General features: G+C 38.3%; 1 protein-coding gene across 1 annotated transcript in view; it reads right to left on the reverse strand.

Annotated features, from left to right (window-relative positions):
• The window catches only part of SUCLG2 (succinate-CoA ligase GDP-forming beta subunit), a 136796-nt gene extending 114677 nt beyond the window's left edge, over positions 1 to 22119 (reverse strand). The window contains exon 1 of the mRNA XM_026857699.1: positions 21924 to 22119. The gene's annotated coding sequence lies outside the window, so the exon portion shown is untranslated. The remainder of the gene's footprint in view (positions 1 to 21923) is intronic.
• Between the last annotated feature and the right edge of the window lie 176 nt (positions 22120 to 22295).

Raw genomic sequence — 22295 nt, forward strand, 5'->3', positions numbered from 1 at the left:
CCAGATGACATTCCTAACCCTCCCAAATACATTTACATCAAGCATTCACAAGGATTTGAGATAGGCTTCAAATAGCCTAAGTTTCTTGGGCATCATAAATTTCCATGCATCCTACAGATAAGTATTATACACCTGAGATTGACCAGAATGGTGCTGCTGCACAAAGGTATGGCTTTCAGGCAGCCTAAACAAAAGCCTACAAAGTTTTGAAAGCAAACTATTTCCCATACCTAGTGTTCCATAGGCAGTCATAATCCATCCCCTCCCCCTGAAACTTATTAGGGGAACTCTTTAACACGGCACACAATACAACTCCAGTGTCACACATCTTTGTATTATTTATTTTCCGATTCTGCAGCTCTGCTCTTGTCAACAATTTAATTGCTCTCAGCAGCATTGAACAGCACTGCTAGATTCACCCATGTGGTCCTGTCGCTCACCAAAGACAGACTGAGGAATTAGGTTGTAAATTACCATCAGAAAAATAATTTCAATCTAATGGGAGGGAGGAGGGAGGGGGGAAGCAAGTAAAAGGGCAACTAAAGCACAGGAAAGCAGAGGCTGCCTTAAGAACTTCTGTTCATTATTGATTCTCACCACCTTCTATTCCTAGCTTACTCCCTGCTTGAATACTTTTACCTCTTTTCCCTACATACTAGTCAGAAAACCATACTAGAAAACACCATACATCTCTCAGATCTTTCCATGCAGCTTTGTCTACAGTTGAAACACAGTGTGTTCCAACAGTTTAAGATGTATCTGTGTTTCATCTGTTTCTTTACTGCAAGGTTGCACTGGAGTACAAGGAGTACATTCTGTCATGCCAGCCTGTGAAGACAGACTGGAAATAGTACGCAAACTTTAGTAAAACCTGACTCTCTATGTGACATCTCATGTTTCATCTTCATAAGATGACAGGCAAGAACCAGACAATTTTCCATTGGTGGCATTTTTCTGTTATCCCTAAGACATTTCTTCTATCAACAAAAGAAGTTTTAAAACATCTTACTTAACTTACACACATCCTCATTACGGTAAATACACCTCAACCTTGAATATTAACTTCTGCCAAGATCTGAAAAGCCCAAAGAAAGACTGAAGGTTTAAAGACATCTTTCTAAAGCTTTTTTTAGTGGTATTATACTTCTTAGCATGTTAGCTAGTTTCGATAACAAAGAAAAACTTAGAATCACTCCAGTGAGCCTAAATGAAAATCCAGACAATATCTTTTCATGGAATAGCGTAAAGAAAAACTCAAACTAAAGGATTTAGTATTTTGAAAGCAAGTTCTTATTAAAAGGCTAAAATAAATAACATTCATGGCTCTGCTGAAGACTTCCAGCAGACCTTATATTACTACAAGGAAAAAATAGCTTTCATATGAGCTCTTTATATGTTGTGTATTGATATACATACTGTAGATGAAGAGTAGCTCTTATTTGAGATTCAGATATGCCAGGTAAGTTGAAAGGGTTTTTTTTTTTCTTTATTTTAAATCACAAATAAGCTTTAAGAATAAATCAGTTCATAAAACTAAGAAAAACATCACTAGTAGCAGATATCCATGTTTTTATATAATTATGGAAAATAATAAAGTTTTAAGGAGGAATTAAATTCTTCCTAATAAGATATTTCTTAAGATTAATTTTCTAACATAAGTGCTTATCAAAGAGATTAATATACTTAAATAGGACTCTATTACAACTGATTATTCCTTAGAGCCTTACAACAACATCAAAAATCCCCAAACTCAAGTAAGTGGAGCAAAAGGCCTCAACTGAACAGTAACATGAAGTGAGATGAAGGCAGAATTATCTAATTAAGTACAAGTTTCGCACTGGATTCTCTCCTGCTGGCTGGAATTATTTGGCATATTCCAAAAGCACAAAAAATTCATATGGTTGGGGTTTACCTCTAATCTTCCTTCCCCTCTCCACCCCCTAAACATTCTGTTACCAGTCAGGATCACAGTAATATGGACCAAAGATCTATAGAGAGGCAAGGATTTCAGAAAAGTAGTTAGTAGTAGTTACATGTGTTATTCTCAGCAAGACTTGTGTTCAGAGTTACTTCTTTATATACCTAGGTACCATGTTTGGTCCAATTACATTTGTACAGCATCATTAAAATGAGTGGCATACTCATCAAGAAATCAAACATCTCTCTTGACCATCTTAACAAGGCCAGATGTTGCCTAACTATCAGTGGTTTACTGACTACTGCTAGAGAAGAAAATTGATTGTTCACATAACCTACATAATCTCTTATTTCCCACCTTTTTTTGTTCCTTTGTTTTTATATAAAATGCTAATAGCTCTGAATGAATAACGTATTTGGAGAGTAGCTGCCTTAGATTCTTCCACTACTCAGTTTGCCAGTTCTTGAACTGTCCCATGGCAACAACAACAAAAAATTCACATTATTTGAATAACATGGGCTAAATAATAATAATATAATTTAATAGGAGTAGAACCAAAAGTACATTTTATAGTAGGAATCAACTTCAATGTACATTAAAAAAAAAAAAAAAAAGATTTAGAAGATACTGTAACTTCTTTGTCCTTTTATATATAATGCAGCATTAACTATTCTGACGTGCAGTGTCTTTCTGATGACCCAGGAGGTATCTTCTGACTGCTTGCTTTTGAAAAAAGAAAACACAGACACATAAAAACAGGATAAACTCTCTTAAGGTATTCACCAAGAAGTTTGCAAATTGCATGTTAACTACCTTGGCAAAACTCTGCTCAGAAATAAATGTTCCACATAACCACAAAACAAAAGCAGCATCAGTAAATGCAAACTTCATCAAACTACACTGCTGATTATTTCTTATCTGAACCTATATGCTCAGTATTAGCTCAATATAATATTCTTTTCACTCTTTGGCCTCCCTGATAAAACCATTAATGTTGACTCCAAGACTAATGAATTCCTATAAATACTGCCATATAGCATGTATGCAGAAGGTACCAAATAGTGTCACACTGGAGCAGGTAAGATAAGCAGACAAGATAAGCAGAAAAATGTTAATAAACAAAAACATGATGACATGCACACATGTAAAAAATCGGTGGCTTTTTGAAGCCGAATCAGCTCGTAGCTGAGACTTACCAGAAGCTGCACCAGTAGAACTGAAGCTTACAACGCTTTTAGCCTGCAATATTACCAACTGTTAGAACTTTGCACCTACCCTTCAACTCAGTAAGTTACTACTACAAGATAGCATTTCTCCGAAAAGCAAACTAAAAGTAAAATAGTTTTTTAAAATAGCAACAACCGCTGGAGAACAGCATTTTCAGGCAGACCCCACTCCCTAGCTGTAGAATTCTTAAGCACCACATATTTTATTTTAAACGTGAATGAATTTCTTAACTCTCGTATGTAACAAGTGTATGAAAAAGGTGTCAAAAAGAAGAACTGAAAGGTCAAATCTGACAAAAAACTAAACAGGCAAATTATAAACTCTATTAAAACCAAGACCTTTCATTCTTCAGAAAATTGATTTCAAAAAAATTTTGTGCCATTTCATGCCTAATTCAACATGGAACTACCTTTGCTAAACATCCACAACTAAGTATTTCACCACATTGAGTTCAGTATTCATGTTTAGACAATTTCACTAACAAAATCCCTAACCTTAAATACTTACTATCTCTTAGCAAGCCTCTTCAGGTCAAATCTGTACTTTTGGAAAATGCCAAATAATTCTAGCTAGAGGAAGAGAATCCAGTGATAATCAGCACTTTTAAAGAAAACAAAACCAACAACAACAAAACCACCACTAAGCAAATTTCTGGGATAATTGAACATCCCTTGACACAGCTATATAATTTGAGCAGCTCTACTGTTTACATTAACCTAGCTTAATGCATTTTATTGCATGACTGTTAAAAGGAAGACACACTTTAGTGACATCCAACATTCCCTCTTCATTCATGGTGTGAATGGAAGCCAGTATTAACATTGTGAAACAAAGATGGATCTCTTAAAAGCACCTGACAGTAAAGCTGGTCAAATAAATGAATACTACTTTCTTCCCACTCTGCTGCTCCAGTGAAGTAATGCAGCTGTAACTATGCTAATAGATCCTGCGCTAGTATAAAACAGATCTACCAATTCAAACTATCTCTGCATGAATACAAATTATGTGTCAAATATATATAGTATCAAGTTTTATAAATATGGGCTACATTGTAACGGTTATACCGGAAATAAGTCATTTTGTGAGAAAAACTGATGTGTCTATGGGGAGGTCTTTTAGATGGATTCTGTATCTGAAATAAAAAGAAAGTGTGTTTAGCATATCTTATCTAAAATAAAAGCACCTAACAAATCTATTTGCTTATCCAAGATATTCTACAGTATTCCAGTTTATTCACACTCTGACCTGTAATACAATTCCAAGTGAATATGAAAGAAAACAGATACACAAAGATGACAGTAATGAAACAGCATACCATTCATCAATATAGGAAATAAACTTTTATTGTAGTTATTGACATATAGCTACTGTAACTGAAAAAGTTGTAGGAGAAATTCCTATCAAAAAGGAACCATCAGATATACAACTAAATGGCCTACCTTCATATAAACCACTGTGGGTGCAGGTACATTTTATTAGGTCATATACTTGAAACATTCCACATAAGCCACTGAAAATAAACTAAAACACGTATTTCAGTTTGCTGGCAGTGCTGACGTAAAGAATAAGTATCCATAGAGTTAGTCTGACAAGAAACAAAAATTTAGAAAAAAGGCACTACACTAAATAGAAAAAGTTTATCATAAATACAAGTCATAAAATGCAAACGTACAGAGATTACTACACTTTGTTCTGTACAAAAGCAGGTATTTTAAGCACAAAAGAAAATGGAAAGACTCATGTTAAGACTCATCAGCTACAAGGCCTGCCACGTAAAGTCAAACCACACATGCCCTTCTCTCCAAAGATGATTAACGCCACATACCTATGGGTATACTATGAAAAACAGGACAGCAAATGTCCTTCCCAAGTAATGTCCTGTTGGCTACCACAATAATTTTAATTTCCCAAAGCAGAAGTTAGCATCCAGACCATCCCATTTAAAAATCACAGAAGAAACCCTCTTCTACCAACATCGCCAAACTGCTCACTTCAGATTGGATACAATATGCCAGTGAGGTGCCCTTTGAGATCAGCAGAGACCATCAGCTTCACCCAACACTGAACATTTTGATCAAAGTATCAATTTAGACTTCTGTGATATATTTACGAAGGATAAAACTGACTCTGTGAGCTAATTAAGGAAGAAATCTTGAATATTTTCGTGACAAAAACAGAGTTTCCATACTTTTGTCCACCGCAGTTAGGAATTGCTTATTTCTTATAGTTTGTATCAAAACACTGCAAGCAATCTTAACCTCAAACATCAGATTTTGGTTTTAAAATCTTCCCCAGGTACAGCTGAAGACCTTTTAAGAGTTAAATTCCATTATTTATTCCTACAAATGGGAGTTCATTTTAACTGGATTAAAACAAAGGCAACACACAAACTCTAGTTAACTGTTACAGGCCTTTTAGTTCCCAATGTATTACTTAAAATACACTACACAAAATATATTGAGCAGTAAAAGGCAGTATGTTTCAGAGAAAAAAAAAAAATTATCATACTTCCCAGTTCCTTAAAGGCTATGACATTTTGATCAATAAACTGTAGGGGCAATTTACCATTTTATACAACTGAACCATATACACACTTTTGAGAATGAGTGAGATCTGTCACTGCAATTGTTACAGTTTACGTAACTCTCAGGTTCAAATAACAAAAAAACCCAAACAAACAAAAACCCATGAAATATACCACTACATTGTTGTTTACTAAAGCCAGAAATCCTGTTCTGGTGCATATTTATTACTATTCCTAATGGATATACAACACTTTGAAACAAGATGTCTATGTTAAATAACTAAATAATTCTCTTCATATGCACAAAAAACCAGTGAAAAATTGGTGGCTTGGTTATAAAAGGAGCACACAAAATAATAACAACAACAATAATGTTATTATTGGGATTTCTACTGTTAAATTGTTTACAGAAATTAGACTCAGACAAACAGTTGAGAGGATGGCCAGGAGCTTGGAAAGTATAAGTATGAAAAATTCAAAAACTTCAAAAGAGTGAAACACAATCATTACTCTCAGAAGTCCACATTACTGAAAATCTAGCCATCGCATGGAGCAAGCAAATCTTGATAGCAAAGCCCAAAGACAAATCCTAATTTGAAAAATCTTTGCCCGGCACTGCCTTAATATTGCTTTTCAATTTCCCAAATGAGTTTATTCAAAATGAGCATTCTGTAGCCTCTCAAAATACTAATCCACCCTTAAGTCATGCTTAGACTGAAGGAGAAGTGTATCAGCTCAATCCACAGGCAGTTTGGTGACATTTAAACAGCAGCACACTGGAGCAATCAACCGATTGCTCCCCATGTGCTTCTGCAATCCAGGAAAACTAGTGTTGTGCTACACCTGTCTGTCTCATGCAGCCTCTCAGTTATAGCTGACATCAGTTCAGACTTCACCGCCACTCTCCCATATATTGCTGACATACCTTCACACACCTATGTGGCTCCTCTAACAGCCAAGTGCTCTGTATTACTTGACACCAAGAAACCAAGGTACTGGCAGAAGTCATTACTACGGGGCTGTGGTTTCCCATTTCTGCTCAGATGGCACAGGGGTAACCTGCCACCATGGCTGCTCGCTCCTACACCCTCCCAAGTGGAGCTAACCCAGCAGAAAGCTTCTTTTGCTGCCCACTTAACTCAAGGACCCAAACAACCAGAGGACCAGATGAAGACGAGAGACAGAGCAAGAGACACAGCAGCAAGGCAGCGGTGAGGGCAGGACCACCCCTTCCGACAACAGCCTGCCCTCACCCTGGGGCAGCAGAGACTGGACTGCATCGCCGCTGGCAAACCAAGCCTGGGGAAGACAAGATGAACAAGCTACATGCCAAGGACTCAGCTGCACACTGCCTTCTGGAGCAACTACTCAAATTCACTGCAATTCAATGGAGAGAACAGTAACACTCCAGAAGAGCTATAGTTCAGAAGTCTACAGTTTAAAACAATCAAAGGATTATTTTTATTATTATATTAGGTGTTTGTGTCACCATTTTAATTCTAGTTCATGCAATCAAAACAAACACTTAATTAAATCTTCCCCTGAAGACTTTACGTAGTTCAAGGAAAAGCCATTTTCTCTTGTCATGTTGCAAAGTTCTTTTACTAGGAGCCACTGCAAACAGAGATAGGAAGAAAGGAATCACGGTGCATCACAGCAGGGAACATCAAGAAATCAAACATCAAAGAAATAAAGAGAAGAGCTTTCTTGAACCAGTAACATGTCAATTTTAGGAAAGGAAGCTATTTTTACTGAAAAGCTAAAGAAGATATATTTAGTCATCTCAACCTTTTTAGTTAAGAGAAAGTAGTTTTCTTCCATCAACAGGCAGTAATTATTCTAATCCAACATAATAAGGTAAGGATATAAACTGCAGATTACCTACCTGTAGACAACGAAGCATACAACAACTAATAAATGACAGCTGACATCACTTGTCTGTTGAGAAACAGGCAGTCACCAATTATTAACAAAATGAGAATTTGTTTAATGATTATGCTAATTTACTGAACTCTTATTAGACAGATATACAGGCAGTATTGATGAGTTCCATAAGGCATTATGAAAAGTATGGCTGAATTGTTTCAAAACAAATGAAACCAGAACATATTCTACATTATTTAAAGGAATAACAAAAGCCTGGTGAGTGAATCCTCAGGACCAGCTCTCTGAGAAAAAAACAAGTTTACAGAAGGGTACAGACCTAAAAGCCTACTGCTGCAGCAGAAAACAACACCTGTACATGCACGGGAATTTATACCCAGGGACTGTGACCCTCTGAACAGAGATGGGAGAATGTGCCCATGTGGCATACAAGTGTAAGTGCTTTATAAACCCTTGCAGAGGCACATGCTGGACTGGACGTGTGTTAACACACTGCTCTAACAGGTGGAGTGTTTGAGAAACTCTCTGAGATGACACACCAGCTCTACTGAGCTCACCAGGGCAGAGGTTGAAGGACTCGGATTAGGAACAGTGAAGAACCTGGTACCCTGCATTTTCCACACAACCACCTATTGTACCTTGTTGTTACTAATAAATTATAAGCTGTCTACAGGAATAGAGTAGTACAAGATTGTCCACGTGCAGATTTAGTACAGTGCAACATGGCCCTGAAAACAAAAGCATCTATTAAACTTTCAACTTGTAATTTCTCTTTGCTTGTGTTGGGACTGCATCTAGTTTCTCTTTTCATCTCTTATGAATTTTAAGTTCCTAAATTAAGGAGGAAATAGAAATTGGTTTTTCACTCAAGAAAGGAATCACTACAAGCAATATCTGTCAATTTGCAATCATTTATTCATACACAATTTAAATGAGAAACAATATTACTTTCCCCCTTCAAATTTCAGGTCTTGCCAAAGGAGTTTTATTTCAATAATACTGCAGAAATGAATAGCAATTGATATCAAATAAACACCTATAAAATACTCTCTACATGGCCATATAAGCCATGCTTCTGCTTTTTAAGGAGATAATACAGAGTCAGACACAAGAGACTGCAGCAGGGTGCACTTTTAGTCAAAGTAAGAAGATCTGACATTTATGTGTAATACAGGACAGTTCAAAGTAGCAAGATCCTGCAGAAACCATTTAGAAAAAGAACAGTTTCAGCCTCAACCTGAACAGTGTACCCTGAATGTTAAAATTAACCTGAGAGTGAATGATTTAACCAAAGAAATAAGCCTACTGGATTTGACCCCAAAGTAAAGTCAGGAATCAAACTCCCCCAATTTCCTCACTGAAGTGGGTGAACCTTCCCAAAACTTGTTCACTAGCTGAACTGTCAACTTCGCAAGGTAACTGAATCTAAAAATATGTGGCCCTATTCGAGCTTTTTAAGATTAAAACTCAAATGCCATCATGACTGGGGCATCTGAACATTTCATTCACTACCCACTACCTCAAAATTAATTCATGAATAAATATGTAAAAGATCCATGAAGATTTACCTCTTCCACCTCTAAACCAACATTCCCTGCCACTAAAAAATATATTTAACTGTGATGACATATTAATCAATATTCTGTTTGGAAACACATAACGACACTTCAACATCCCTCTACTTTTAATTCAGCATTTTCTTTCCTCTCTCAATGGTGGAATCCCTTGGCTGGGAAAGGGGAATGTCAGGAGTGTGTCCATCAGTTCTGAAGTGGCTGGATGCTAATCGAGGCTTTCTTTGCTTTATTCATCTCTTTCATTAACACCCACCTTCTAAATCTTTCCACAGTGGCTCCAACATGAAACACTATAATTTGGCAGTGCTTTAACATATGCCACAAAACCAGAAGAGGACTCCAGAAGACAGCACCAAACTCATTCACATATTATTCACAATTCTGAAACTTGGATTTACAAAGCCATATAGATTGAATTAAAAAAATGGAACGGTATCTATTCAGAAACCTTTCCTTTTTACCTAAGCCACAGCAATATACACATGAAAACCACAAAGTTTTAGAAGCATCTCTGTTATGTCTTGAATATTTCACAGTGTTGCAGATAAAACGGTAAGGATTATTTAAGCTTCGCCAGCCTCTTAGTAAGTGTACTCAGGGTGGAAGTAGGGCTGAAAATCCTGAACTGCTATTTTAACAAAACTGTAATGCCTCCTTTAACAGTTCTGAATGTTCCTGCTAGCTGTCTACTGCAAGAAACCCTTACTTCAAGGGTTCTCAAACGTCTCTCTCTCTGCCTTTCCGTCTTACTCTGTTCTTTTGATTTTATCTTGTACTCCTCCTTGTCCTTTGTAATCAGTCTGATTGCAAACTGATTGATCCTAAACTTAACCTCTGCACTCCCCTGGAAATGATGCAGCATGGTGTGATGTTTCTACACTGCAGAACTCATTTGGGTCATTAGCTCAAGAAAAGAAAAAAACACGAAACTACACAATCCTGTTCCAGCCTGCCTTTAAATCACATTTATAAACTCAAGTTTTCTGATTTATCCTTCTGTTTACTTCTCATGCAAGGAAGCAGAGACAAGAATGAACTTGAAGCAAGTCCTTCACTCATTGCAGATTTAAAGTCTCCAGTAATGATTATACTTTATAGACTTATTTACAGCTTGCTTACACACAGGGATTTTGACAGCTATTCTGTAAATACACTCTCCTACCCACTAAGCTCCATTGTAAACCACCAGGAACATGTACAGGGTCAGACTTGAGCTCCTTCTGTCATCCTTATTCTCCTTATCTCAGAAAACCAGAATCTGAGCCCACATCCTCATGCATTACAAGGCAGATCCTAGCAGCTACCACCTGAATGATCTTTCTGGGTCTCTGCGGATATGGTTTTGTGAGGACTGCAGTCCTCAAAAGTGAAAGGGGAGATGGTGGAAAGAATGTCCTCTTGAACAGTAAGGGCCTGACCTCACTACTCCATTTCTCATACCTTGCCAGACTATTGTTCAGCAGTTGTTTCAGTCAGGTTGCTACAGACTGACCTCCAAATTAAGCAGGACACAGCCAAATCCCTGACAACCTGCATCCTGCCCTCCACCCAGGGGAGTATGGAGGCCTCTATTTACATGCAAACACCAACATAGAAATTGCCGCAAATTAAGTGACAGCATACTTTTGACACCGAGAATTTCTCTAAAGGATTCTGCTTAGCATTTAAAGGCTGACAGAGCAGAGCTGAGTACACTCCAATCCCACTCACGTTCACCTGAGCAGTGAATCATTAGCAACTTCTGAAAACCCAGCTGAAACATGGCAGGCTCCTTACTCAGTGAGGTTACGGGAAATGTTCCTGGTTTGAACAATGTGCCTAAGGTCACATAACAAACACGATGTCAAAACAACAAATCAGCCTGCCCAAACACAAAGCTGCTAGTCCACTCAAAGGGGCAAACAATGCTCTCCCCACTTCCTTCAGAAAACATTTAAACCCCATTTTTTTTTCTTGCATTCTTTAATCAAACTTCAGCAGAATAAAACAATACTAAAATTAATTATTGTACATTCACATGTGCCCAAGAAGCAAATGTGTCTACAGAAGCTTTATACTTCTAGAATCAATTTTCAGAGCCTTTTCTTGGGTAAAGGAAACAAGAATATGAATTCACAGATTAAATTTCTGCTATTGTCATGTGCTAGACATCAGTAGCTCTGCTTTGCATTAGTAATTAATTTTAGTCAAATTATGTTCATTTTGCTTATTTAAAACTTCAAAGCTTTAGGAAAAGCATAGTTTCCTGACCTAAAAAGTAAGGGCTTTGAAGTATCTGATGAAAATAAACTCACTACCATACACAAGTGCATAATCAGTCATAATCAGTCATAATGGAGAAAATACCATAATACATTCCCTGCCTTTGCAAATGAAAGATTGTTGGTGATATGCACCACATATTCAAAAAGTGAAATGAGCTATCTTCTCCACATAAACCAGAAACATTCTTTTATTTTAAATATCTTGAGGGAAAGTTTAATATTTTGTTCTCATCTTATAAAGTGTTTAACTTCCTAATTTTTTACAAGATGAAAATTATACTTTTATGCAACTATGAAGAAATGCTTTAAATATTAAATATAACCAGGAAAAACTAATTCTAAAACTATTTTACCACCAACCATAAGATATAAAGAGTAGGCTTTTCAGCATATCTCCACTATCAATTTTTTATCCATTTCATCCTAATTAATTGTCCTGAGCTGTTAGGAAATTCAAAGCACGGTAACTGGGTTGATCAGAAATGTTTCTGAACTCCTGTCTCAAGTAATCATACCTATCAAAGAAGCATTTCATGCCTACCATACCCTGGAAGAATACTTTTTCAAGCGTTAGGAGTCACTGATATTTTCAGAAAAACACCAATAAAACGCCAATTTAGACAGTTTGAGCCCCATTTCTCATCAGAAAGAAGCAAATATAAAACATAATCACAGGTTGTTTTTCCAGCTCTTTAATACTTGAAGTCAAATCATGATAATTTCCATGCTACCTAATTATGTCATCACAGAAGATTACAACTTTGAGCACTAAGCAGTATAGCACTCCCAAGCAATAAAGATGCAAATGCCCACAGCAGTAGAATAAAGAAATAAAAAAAAATATCAACAGCAACAGTTCTACTGCATGCCTAAGTCATAGCTGGTTTACCAAACTAGCGCAGAATAGACTGTAAGAGTTTCTATCCTGCAAGCACACAAAAAAATTACTGGTACACAATTTTTGTTTAAATCAGAATGCCTCACATTATTTACTGTTAGTAAATCTTGGTTTTTATTAGACCATTTGACTTAGACCAACATGAAGCAAACTCAGGAACAAACATACAAGAGAAAGACATCCTTCCAGCTGCTTGGGCAGAGTTGGGGAGAAACCAGTAACTGCCACAGAATAACTGATGAAAGTATGCCTTTAACAGGAAGCCAAAAGTTATAAGTATTTTTTCTTCCTTTGCAGATCATTTCTTTACTAATATTTCTCCATTATTCACCCTGACATTCTCAAATCTCAAAGCAGGCCTAGGACACTACAAGCAGTGGCATCTCTTCATCATCAAATGACCTTAAAGTGGATTTCTACATTTCTAGCACCACTGATCAAACATTCCATGCAAAAAGTCTATTTCAAGTCATCTCTAAAAGAAAGCAATCTTTGATTTCTTGCTTCCTGGAAATGCAGGTGGGTTCATCACCTGTGCTTGGCCATTTGGAATGACTGGGCTTGAAGACTTGTGGAAGCTGGGTGTAGCTAATCAGCGAGCAAAGGGAGAGGGGAGAGCAATCCTTCATCAGAAACATGTTCGTAAAGTAGCTCTTTAAAAACACTGCCTACCTGCCAGCTGATAACATTAATCAGGGACAATGTGGCAGAGGTCACCAGCTAAGCCAATGCCGACCCAAAATGGCTGCTTGTAAGAGAGAGCAAAGTAACAAACAAAGCATTCAACCACTGGCAGAAATACAATCTGTAACCAGCCAGAAATCCCCCAGCCCACCTCCCACACAAGGTGGGAAGTGCCAGCTCTGCAGAGTCAGAAACTCCCAAGTGCTCCTCTGTGACAAGCACCAAACCAGACATCCCATCCCCACCTCAAATCTCCCACTGCTATAGGAATGGTCTAAAAAAAAAAAAATCCTAGACAACTGGCTATAATGGGTGTTTTTTCTGAATATCTCTGTTACTAGATCTTCAAATGAATAAGATGTATTACTGAGGTCAGGGACTTAAACACACACTTTGCTTTTAATTATAAAATCTCATTTTATTTCACTCTTAACAGATGCTACCACTGTGGTGTGGGATGAGACATCTCTGCACCAGTGGAAGGAAATACTGAAAAATGACCAGATGTTACAATCCATAATCTGTTACAGGTTGCAAGACCACAGAGAACTCAAAACTCCTCACTTGCCCATCTAACAGACTGACACCTCTGCCATGTTTTTGTCACCTTGGCTAGACTTTCAGGCAGTTACAAGATTCTTGATATGGACTGACCAAAATAACCTCTCCATTACACAGGGAAGTAACTGAGAAGATATGGAAAAATTCCCAAATAGACAGGTTATACACCAGTGTTTTTCTACCTGTGGTTGATGCCTGACATAAAAAGACATATGCAGCACCTAAAACCCAAATGTATAATAGTTATAACATAGATCAAAAATAAATATAGCCTTAAAAAAAAAAAAAACCAAAACGGAGTATGCATAGCTCTGAATGGCACTGATAAACTTGTTAAAACATATGGCCTAACTATATGGAGGGAGGGGAAAGAAAAGGAGTTTAATCCTACGGCACAGAACTTCGAAACCCAAAGGATGGCACTACTCCACTGGTTAAGGGAACTGGAAATATTCACAGCCACATTCCTAGTGCTTATTACAGCCCATGCAGTATTCACCAAACAACCAACATCCATTGCTCTTCCTTCAGCTACAAAACCAGTCATCTCACCAGAGAAAGCTATCAGGCCAACCAAGCATCTCGCCTTCATAAACCCAGGCTGCCCCGATCTTCACACACCCAACCAGTTCTTCGTTGTTTGTACGTATAAACTCCAGCAGATGTTGCAGTGAATGAAGTCCTCCATGAGGAGCAGGGCCTGATGATGTGAGGCTTATTCGAGTTATCTGAAGCATCATCTGATTCTTGCTGATCAAGCTGTCTAGCAGGTATGTACAACAACATTGTCAATATTGGTCTGCCCACTAATCTGCCCCACTGACCCATAGGTTCTTAGCTGGGTCATCAGCCCTCCACAGATGGACCTCCAGCATTACAGCTGTTCTCTCTTGCATAAGGTTTCACATTATGTTTAAAGCAAGCTCTATTCCCAAAATCTATGGCACTAGACTGTTTTAACGTGATCCTGGACTTGTGCAAACCTTTTTACAACTGTCCTGCACAACATCCTTGCTCCAAATTGGAGAGACATGGATTTGATGGATGGACCACTCACTGGATAAGGGATTGGCTGGATGCTCACACTCAGAGTTGTGATCAACAGTTCAATGCCCAAGTGGAGAACGGTGATAAGCAGCATTCCTCAGGGGTTGATTTTGTGATTGGAGCTGTTTAACATCTTTATTGGTGACATGGACAGTGGAATTGAGGCACCCTCAGCAAATTTGTTGACACCGAGCTGTGTGGTGCAGTCGACATGCTGAATGTGACATCCAGAGCAACCTGGACAGACTGAAGAGGTGGGACCATGTGAACCTCATGAGGTTCAACAAGGCCAAGGGCAAGGTCCTGCACATGGGTCAGGGCAATCCCAAGCACAAACACAGGCTGAGCCAGGAATGGATTGAGAGCAGCCCTGAGGAGAAGGACTTGGGGGTATCAGTGGATGGAAAAATGACCATGAGCCAAGCAATGTGCACTCACAGACCAGAAAACCAACTGTGTCCTGGGCTGCATCAAGAGCAGTGTGGGCAGCAGGTCTAGGGAGGGGATTCTCCCCATCTACTCCGCTCTTGTGAGACCCCCCTGCAGTGCTGTGTCCAGCTCTGGGGGCACCAACATCAGAAGCACACGGACCTGCTCAAGTAGGTCCAGAGGAGGCCACAAAGATGATCAGGGAGCTGGAGCACCCCCTGTGAGGACAGGCTGAGAGAGTTGGGGGTGTTCAGCCTGGAGAAGAGAAGGCTCTGGGGAGACCTTAGAGCGGCCTCCCAGTACTGAAAGGGGCTACAGGAAAGGTGGGGAGGGATGCTTAATCAGGAGGTGTAGGGATAGGACAAGGGGTAGTGGTTTTAGAGGGTAGATCTAGATGAGATAGAAGGAATAAATTTTTTTACTATGAAGGTGTTGAGGCCCTGGCACAGGTTGCCCAGAGAAGCTGTGGCTGCCCCCTCCCTGGAAGGGTTCAAGGCCAGGTTGGACGGGGCTTTGGGCAACTTGGGCTAGTGGAAGGTGTCCCTGCCCATGGCAGAGGGGTTGGGACTAGATGATCTTCAAGGTCCCTTCCAACCCAAACCATTCTATGGTTTAACTGAAAAACAAACCCAGACTGAAACTGCATGAAAGAATTCAATTAAAAAGATTCACCGTTTCAAATGTGTTTGCAGTGGCAGAGCTGAAGAAGTTAGAAAATTAAAGGGAAAATAAATTTCTCATGCCATCTTCAGACCTTAAGCAAGTAATATGTTTACAATAAAAAAATATTCGGTTGTTTTTAATAGCCCTTTCATATATAATTATCATAAATCTTTATATATTTTTCCTATACCTGTCAGTGTTATCTATAATTTGCACGTATAACTTTTCTCATAATTGGAATTTCCCATTTTTATACTAATCTTATGTGTGAGTAACTTTTTTTTGTGCACAAGGCAGTAAACTGTTTTCTTGGCTGCCACTAAATTAGCAGATGTCAAATTAAACGGTTCTTTTGTCCATGGATCCCTCAGAGGAAGATCTCAAAAGAATGATGAAGTGTTCCACTAGTAATCTGTGTCCGGTTGTTAATTTGCAGCTTCACTTTTTTTAGTCAAAAGTCTTGGACAAGCAGACAAACCTACCAAACATGATCAAAAATCTCCCTTAATACTCCATTCCTGACAACTCAACAAAACTTTTGAATCGCACAAAGAATTTAAGTGGACAAGAGTTAGACACCAAAGGTAAAGTAACTACAGTAGGAGTGATTCTCTCTCCTCCTGACACAAATTTAGACTATTGCCCTTTACTTACATTCCTCATGGTCTATCTATTCCTGTACTCCTTGCCATTTTTCATCTTTCCCAGTTATTGTTCCCATGAGCTTGCTTATTCCTCCAGAAGTATTCCAAACACAGTGTACAAATGGGTGTTTAAAGTTGCTGCTACTAATGCTCTCAAAGTATCTACCCATTTTCAGACAAATAAAGCTCTTCCACTTACAGTTCAATCCTTGAAAAAAGAATAAAACAACTCTTGTTCCAAACTGAATTACTGCCCACTGAATCCTGAAGGTCAGTATTTTGCCTGCTCCACCTTATTTTACAAAGTACCCAGTCATTTTAAGTTAATAAATTTGGTGGCTTGTCTAAAGAGTCACACCTTTAAAAATGTGGAAAGCACACTGCAAAGTTGCAACATTTATAATGCCTCTTGAACAAACTAATTTAGCTGATAAGGATGTATACCTAACCTTTGGTCCTTCATTTGTAAACAACACAAATCTATACCTTTTTATTATGAAAGGCAGAAAACTAAAATCCAAATCATTAATAATACAAAGATACAAATGATAGAGACCAATTTAAACTACTTTGCTCTCTAGGGCCAATCAATAAAGCACTACTGCACAAATTAAAGACAAACAGGGTGGACTGAAATTGATCTGTCACCAAGCACTACCAATATGCAAGGTAAATACATCCAAATGAATAATAATGTATCGCTCACAAAATATTTCAAAAATGCTTTTCTTAAATGAAACAGTCTTTCGAGTTAAATAGCCCAACCCACATTGATGCCCAATGGGGATAGAGACTAGAGCTTTATGATTTTGGATTCTAAGTTTATGCACTACCAGATCATCACAGAAATAAAACAAAATAAAATTCAATTTTGGGATAGAGTCGTGTAGTTTAGGAAACCTATGTGCAAGCAGAAAGACACCAGGAAGAACAAAGCTCATGAGTAAATCTGCTCAACAAACCAGCACCTTTTAAACAAACAAACAAAAACCTGAAACTCAAGAACTTTTATTTACTGAATATGTTTTGTGCTATCAGCATAAAATTTTAACTGAAGATTTAAAAAAGTGTTCCAACAAATAAGTGTAAAGACTTGCTATTTTTCAATGCCTTCACAGCCAACATTTAACCATTAATGGTAAAAGAACATCACCATCAGCATAACATCACAAACAAAAAAAACCTATCACAAAAAAAAATAATCTTAGGTTCTTATTTTCTTATTTCTATTAACATATTAAATGAAGGCTTCAGTTTACAGCTTAGAATCTGTTTTCAGTATGATTCATGCAACAGAGATTTCAACAGCATCTATTCAACAGCACAGCATACCTCCAGTATTAAGGAATTTTTCGTAGTAGTCAATCTTAACTTCTCCTAGTTTCATGCCTACTCCTGCTGTGTTATCTAGTTAAAATAAGATCAATAGGCAGCTAGTCATTATGGATCAATGTTTAATTACCAGTTCCAAAGTTATCGTCATAATCAGTTGCACAGATAACACGATTTCTATGTGCAGTGTTTTATTAAAATGCTACGGAGTGGGGAAGAGATGAGTATACAGCTAACTGATTCACAGATGTCTAGAAATTGGCTTTCTCAGCAGAGAGTATTAAAGGAAATTTTCTGGAGAAAATCCTTAGGGTATATGCTCAAAGCTGCAGAATATAGTCTCAAACATGCACGGAAAGATTGGACTGGCCAAGGCAATAATGAGCTGAACTACTTGCTACAGATGTGGTCAACAGCAACAGAAAAAACATCACTCGGGTTAAGTCATCCTGGAACTGTACCTGTGAGTCTCCAAAACAGGGAGGGAGGGAATCATAGTTCTAAGCACTAAATGAATACATTTCCAATTTTTGCTGAAAATGAACCTTCCAAACAAGAAAATGAAAAATATAGTTGAGAAATTATCTACTTCTAAGAACCAAATCTCAGGTGTTTCTAACCTCATCTCACTTTTTGGTATTGCCAAAAGAATCTCAGTATCTTCACACACACTTCACAGTATCCTTCTTGGCCATCCTTAAACAGAAAGCCCAAATGAAAGGGTTGGGTTTTTTTTTTTTAATTAAAATGCCACATGCACTGACAACATTCCAGAGAAAAACAGGAAGAAACAATCACTCAGATACCTGTAAAGAAAACACAGAGTTTGTCTATTGACACTTTATCTAGCGCCTCAGGAGGCAGATCAATGAAAAAACACTTGCTTTTACAGCAAAAACTTTAATGAATCCTAAATATACCCAAGGAAGGTAAGAAGTCTCTTTGGGTAAACTGGTTGAGAGTTCAGATGGAGGGCCAGGAGGAAGGCTTTACTTATCCACAGCCAGGTTTAAGACAGCAGGTGTCCCAGCTAATCTCAACTTAATGTCATATTCATGAAGGCTGTCTCTTCTTACCTAATTAGCGCTATCCCCTGATTATACCTACATGATGTACAAAGAAAGGTAAATAAATGCAGCAAAGTGCATCTTTTCTACTTCAAGACAAAGCTGTGAATATCTGTGCCAGAGCCAGATTGCTCCCAAGGCAGGAGTTCCACCAGTATAAAACTAACTAAAAAATAATTTAAAAAAAAAAATCACAGTCTAAGGTTATATTTATGTTTTCATTTCCTTCTTTCTTCTCAAAAAAGGATTTGATAACCATGTGCTTAATGGAACTGCCAGGGAGGAGTGGGCCAAACATCTGCTCCACTTTGGCATTTCAGTTTTGTCTAGTTTGAAGAGGGCTTTCCAGTCATTTGGTTTAAGTACCTATAGAAAAAACTGTTTGTGAAAGTCTGTAGGCTCATGTATTTCCTGCCTCTAAATATAAACCTTTAAAAATTATAGCAGAACTGTCAACCAGGAAAAGCCAAATAGGGAAACAGTCCGAACCATCAAGAAACTTTTAAGAAGTTAACACAAAGCTAAGAAAAAAGTACGAATTTGGCATTGAAATAGCTTCTGAAGTCATGAATTTAAAGTTATTTTCAGTAAGGTTTTCTGTTGCATGGAAGATCATTAAACTCACAGCTGATAGCTTCTTAACAAAGACAGAACTTTCTCTGTTCGGCATTAATGAGGCTTTATAGGTAATTCAAGTCTAGGAATTGAAGGCATCTGCAGTGAGCAACCTTGTACAGTTCTCTATTTTAAACATACATAGCATTCAGCAAACTTTATAACAGGAATATTGTTTAATTCCATCTTCTCCAACCCCCTTTTTTTCAACATTTTCATCATGCATGAAATTTGGAAATGTTACGGCAGGACTGAGCAGGACTGAGGACCATTTTGAAGGGTAGAATAGGGTTGCATATGCACCAGCCAATCTGCTCACTGTATTAGAAAACTGGAGAGTAACCTTAAGCATATTTTTTTTTATGATTCTGATTTAATTGTTCCTCATTTATATTCATCGCTGAAATCCACTGCATCTGAAGCTATTTTGAAAACACAGCATTCTCCCAAAGGGCCCAATCCAACTCCCATTCAAATAAACAGCCTTCAATGGAGCCTATTTGTTGCTAGCCAACAAGATTGAATTCTGCTGCAGAGTGGTCCCTGGAGCGTTTGTCACAGCTCTTTACAAATATTGCTCCAGTAAGAGCAGGTCTAAATATGCTTGTCCACATGCACTGCAGACAACTGAAATCTATCTTTTATCTTCTTGAAACACTTGGTCAGATTTAAACTCCAAAAGCACAAAGAACTGAATCTATCAAGAATATAAAAAGTAAAAAGAGTAAAAAATGTGTAACAGTTATAAAAAGGTAAAGAGCCAAAGGGAAAGCAGAAGGACAATAAAATATTTTCATGTGATAGGATCAAGTACCATTTATTCCACCCCCAAAACGAAGTTACGTAGAAAAATGTTTGTGTGTAGATTATGACAACTCCTCAGAAAGCTTGTTTGAACACAGCTCTGAACAACAGTTTTGAAATAAGAAATTTTGTAACAGATACAAAGCACACAAACACCACGCTGGTAGTAAGTCATGAAGGTTATAAGGAAAGATCTTAAATCTCACCAAGTATCTACTCATACACGGTTACCAAAACAACACAGTTTAAGACTGATATATCTTGATTATATCCTTAACATACAAAAGACCTGTATCTGAAAAGAACAATGTGACAGGCTTTGAAAAGAGGACAGGTTTTGCTGGTTTATGATACATAAACAAAAAAAACTAATAGTGTAACTCCTGGTTAGAGCTAAGTAGTGAATGATATAAATAAGAGAAACTCTTTCAACTGAAGGACTCTCTTACTCTCAGATGCTTTATCCTACTTTTTAGCACAGAAATCCAGACTCTGGCTGATGAATCTATTTGTAGTTTAAAGTCTGAGACAGTGAAAGATTAGATTATTTAGATGAGAATTCTATAATGTAAAGCTGCAAAAATGAAGACCTTTCTACAGGAAAGCATTTTACTTTGAAATTAAGAACTTGATTTGTTGCTATACAGTACCAATGCAGTTCTTGAAAACAGTCTACTTGGAAAGCACAGATCTTGGGAGATGCTCAGTATCTGTTAGAGTTCAGAAAGAGAATAATAAAATTTGATTTATAATACAAGTTTAATATCTCTATTTCACAATACACAAAAAAGATATGTTTTTTAAAAAAGTTGGCCACATTAACATGCCAACAATACTCTTGAAAATCTGAGCTGGTACCCAGTGACTTCAGTGAGGAAACTTACAGGATCACTCCATGTTTCAAGAGATGATAGAATAGAGCATGAACTCCTGATTTCCACTTGCACCTCAAAACCCCACTGCAGCGCCAGATAAAGACAGGGCTTGAAACCAAGCTCAACCAAAGCACCTTCTACATTTCACTCTGAGATGACTCTGTCCAGACATCGCACTGTACTCAAGCCCTCCAAAAGCCCTCCATAACAGAGCCCTCCAAGAACAGTAGGGACACACACAAAAATGGGGAGGTTACCTCCGAGTTCCTTATTATAGGATCAGATCACATAAGTCATGATGCCAGGAACGCATCTGCAACCATGTAACCCTGTTGGGACTGACAGGATTGCTCAACACAAATAGATTTAAACATGTATGTATACAGATAAACATATGTATATAGACATATACAAGCACATACACACTCTCCCCCTCTCTGGGTGTATATATATGTTAGGTATGAAATGGACACACACTAAACCAATTAACCAGTTGTGCCGAATTGCCAAATACCATACTCACTCTTTAAAAAGGAAAGTCGGGCACAAAAGATTTCTGATTTAAAACCAAGCTAGCTAGCTTCCTTCAGGTTAACAGATAAACCACGCAGAAGTAGATGCACAACGCAAGTTACGTTCAGCACCACCACCACGCTCTACCCGAGAGCCATCCCACACTGCCGTACACCGGCAGCCCCCAGCATCCCCAGGAGTGGCACCTGCTGAGCAGAACCAGCCAGAAACACAGTTTGTTCACTCCGGACACTTTTGCTTCTGGGGAAATACTTGTGTTCAGAAGCGTGGACCAAAGTAGATTCCCATGCAGCTGCTGATCTGATAAAAAGGCAAAATAAAGAGGCTGGTTGCCAAAGGCACCAGAGCTGTCTAAAACGTTCGTATCTCATTTTACCTTAGCACATCTGCTGTCGGGGGGAGTGAAGAACTCCCGCTACACCTCAGGAGAGCTCCTGAGCACCAGCCCTTCCAGGAGGCCCATTTACTTGTTGCCATCACACTTGTGAGATCCAAGACCCCCGGGAAGCCAGAGCCATGCCCGGCCTTTCCAGAGCTGAGCACAACTGGGCGTCCTCCCTCCAGCCGGACCTTAGCCACCAGCACAACGCCCAAACCAACCCGATGCTGCCCCCCAAAACGTGTTTAGATAAATGATACGACTTCGTGCACAGTGTCACCTATTTGTGTTACTGAAACCGTCGGAAGTACTTCCAGTTTTAGGGGCAGGGAGGCCTGCAGAGCTGGCGCTTCGGGTCACGCTCGGGCC

The sequence above is a fragment of the Athene cunicularia genome (genome assembly GCF_003259725.1).
Source record: "Athene cunicularia isolate RWA chromosome 12 unlocalized genomic scaffold, athCun1 chr12_part1, whole genome shotgun sequence".
NCBI classification, from domain to species: domain Eukaryota; kingdom Metazoa; phylum Chordata; class Aves; order Strigiformes; family Strigidae; genus Athene; species Athene cunicularia.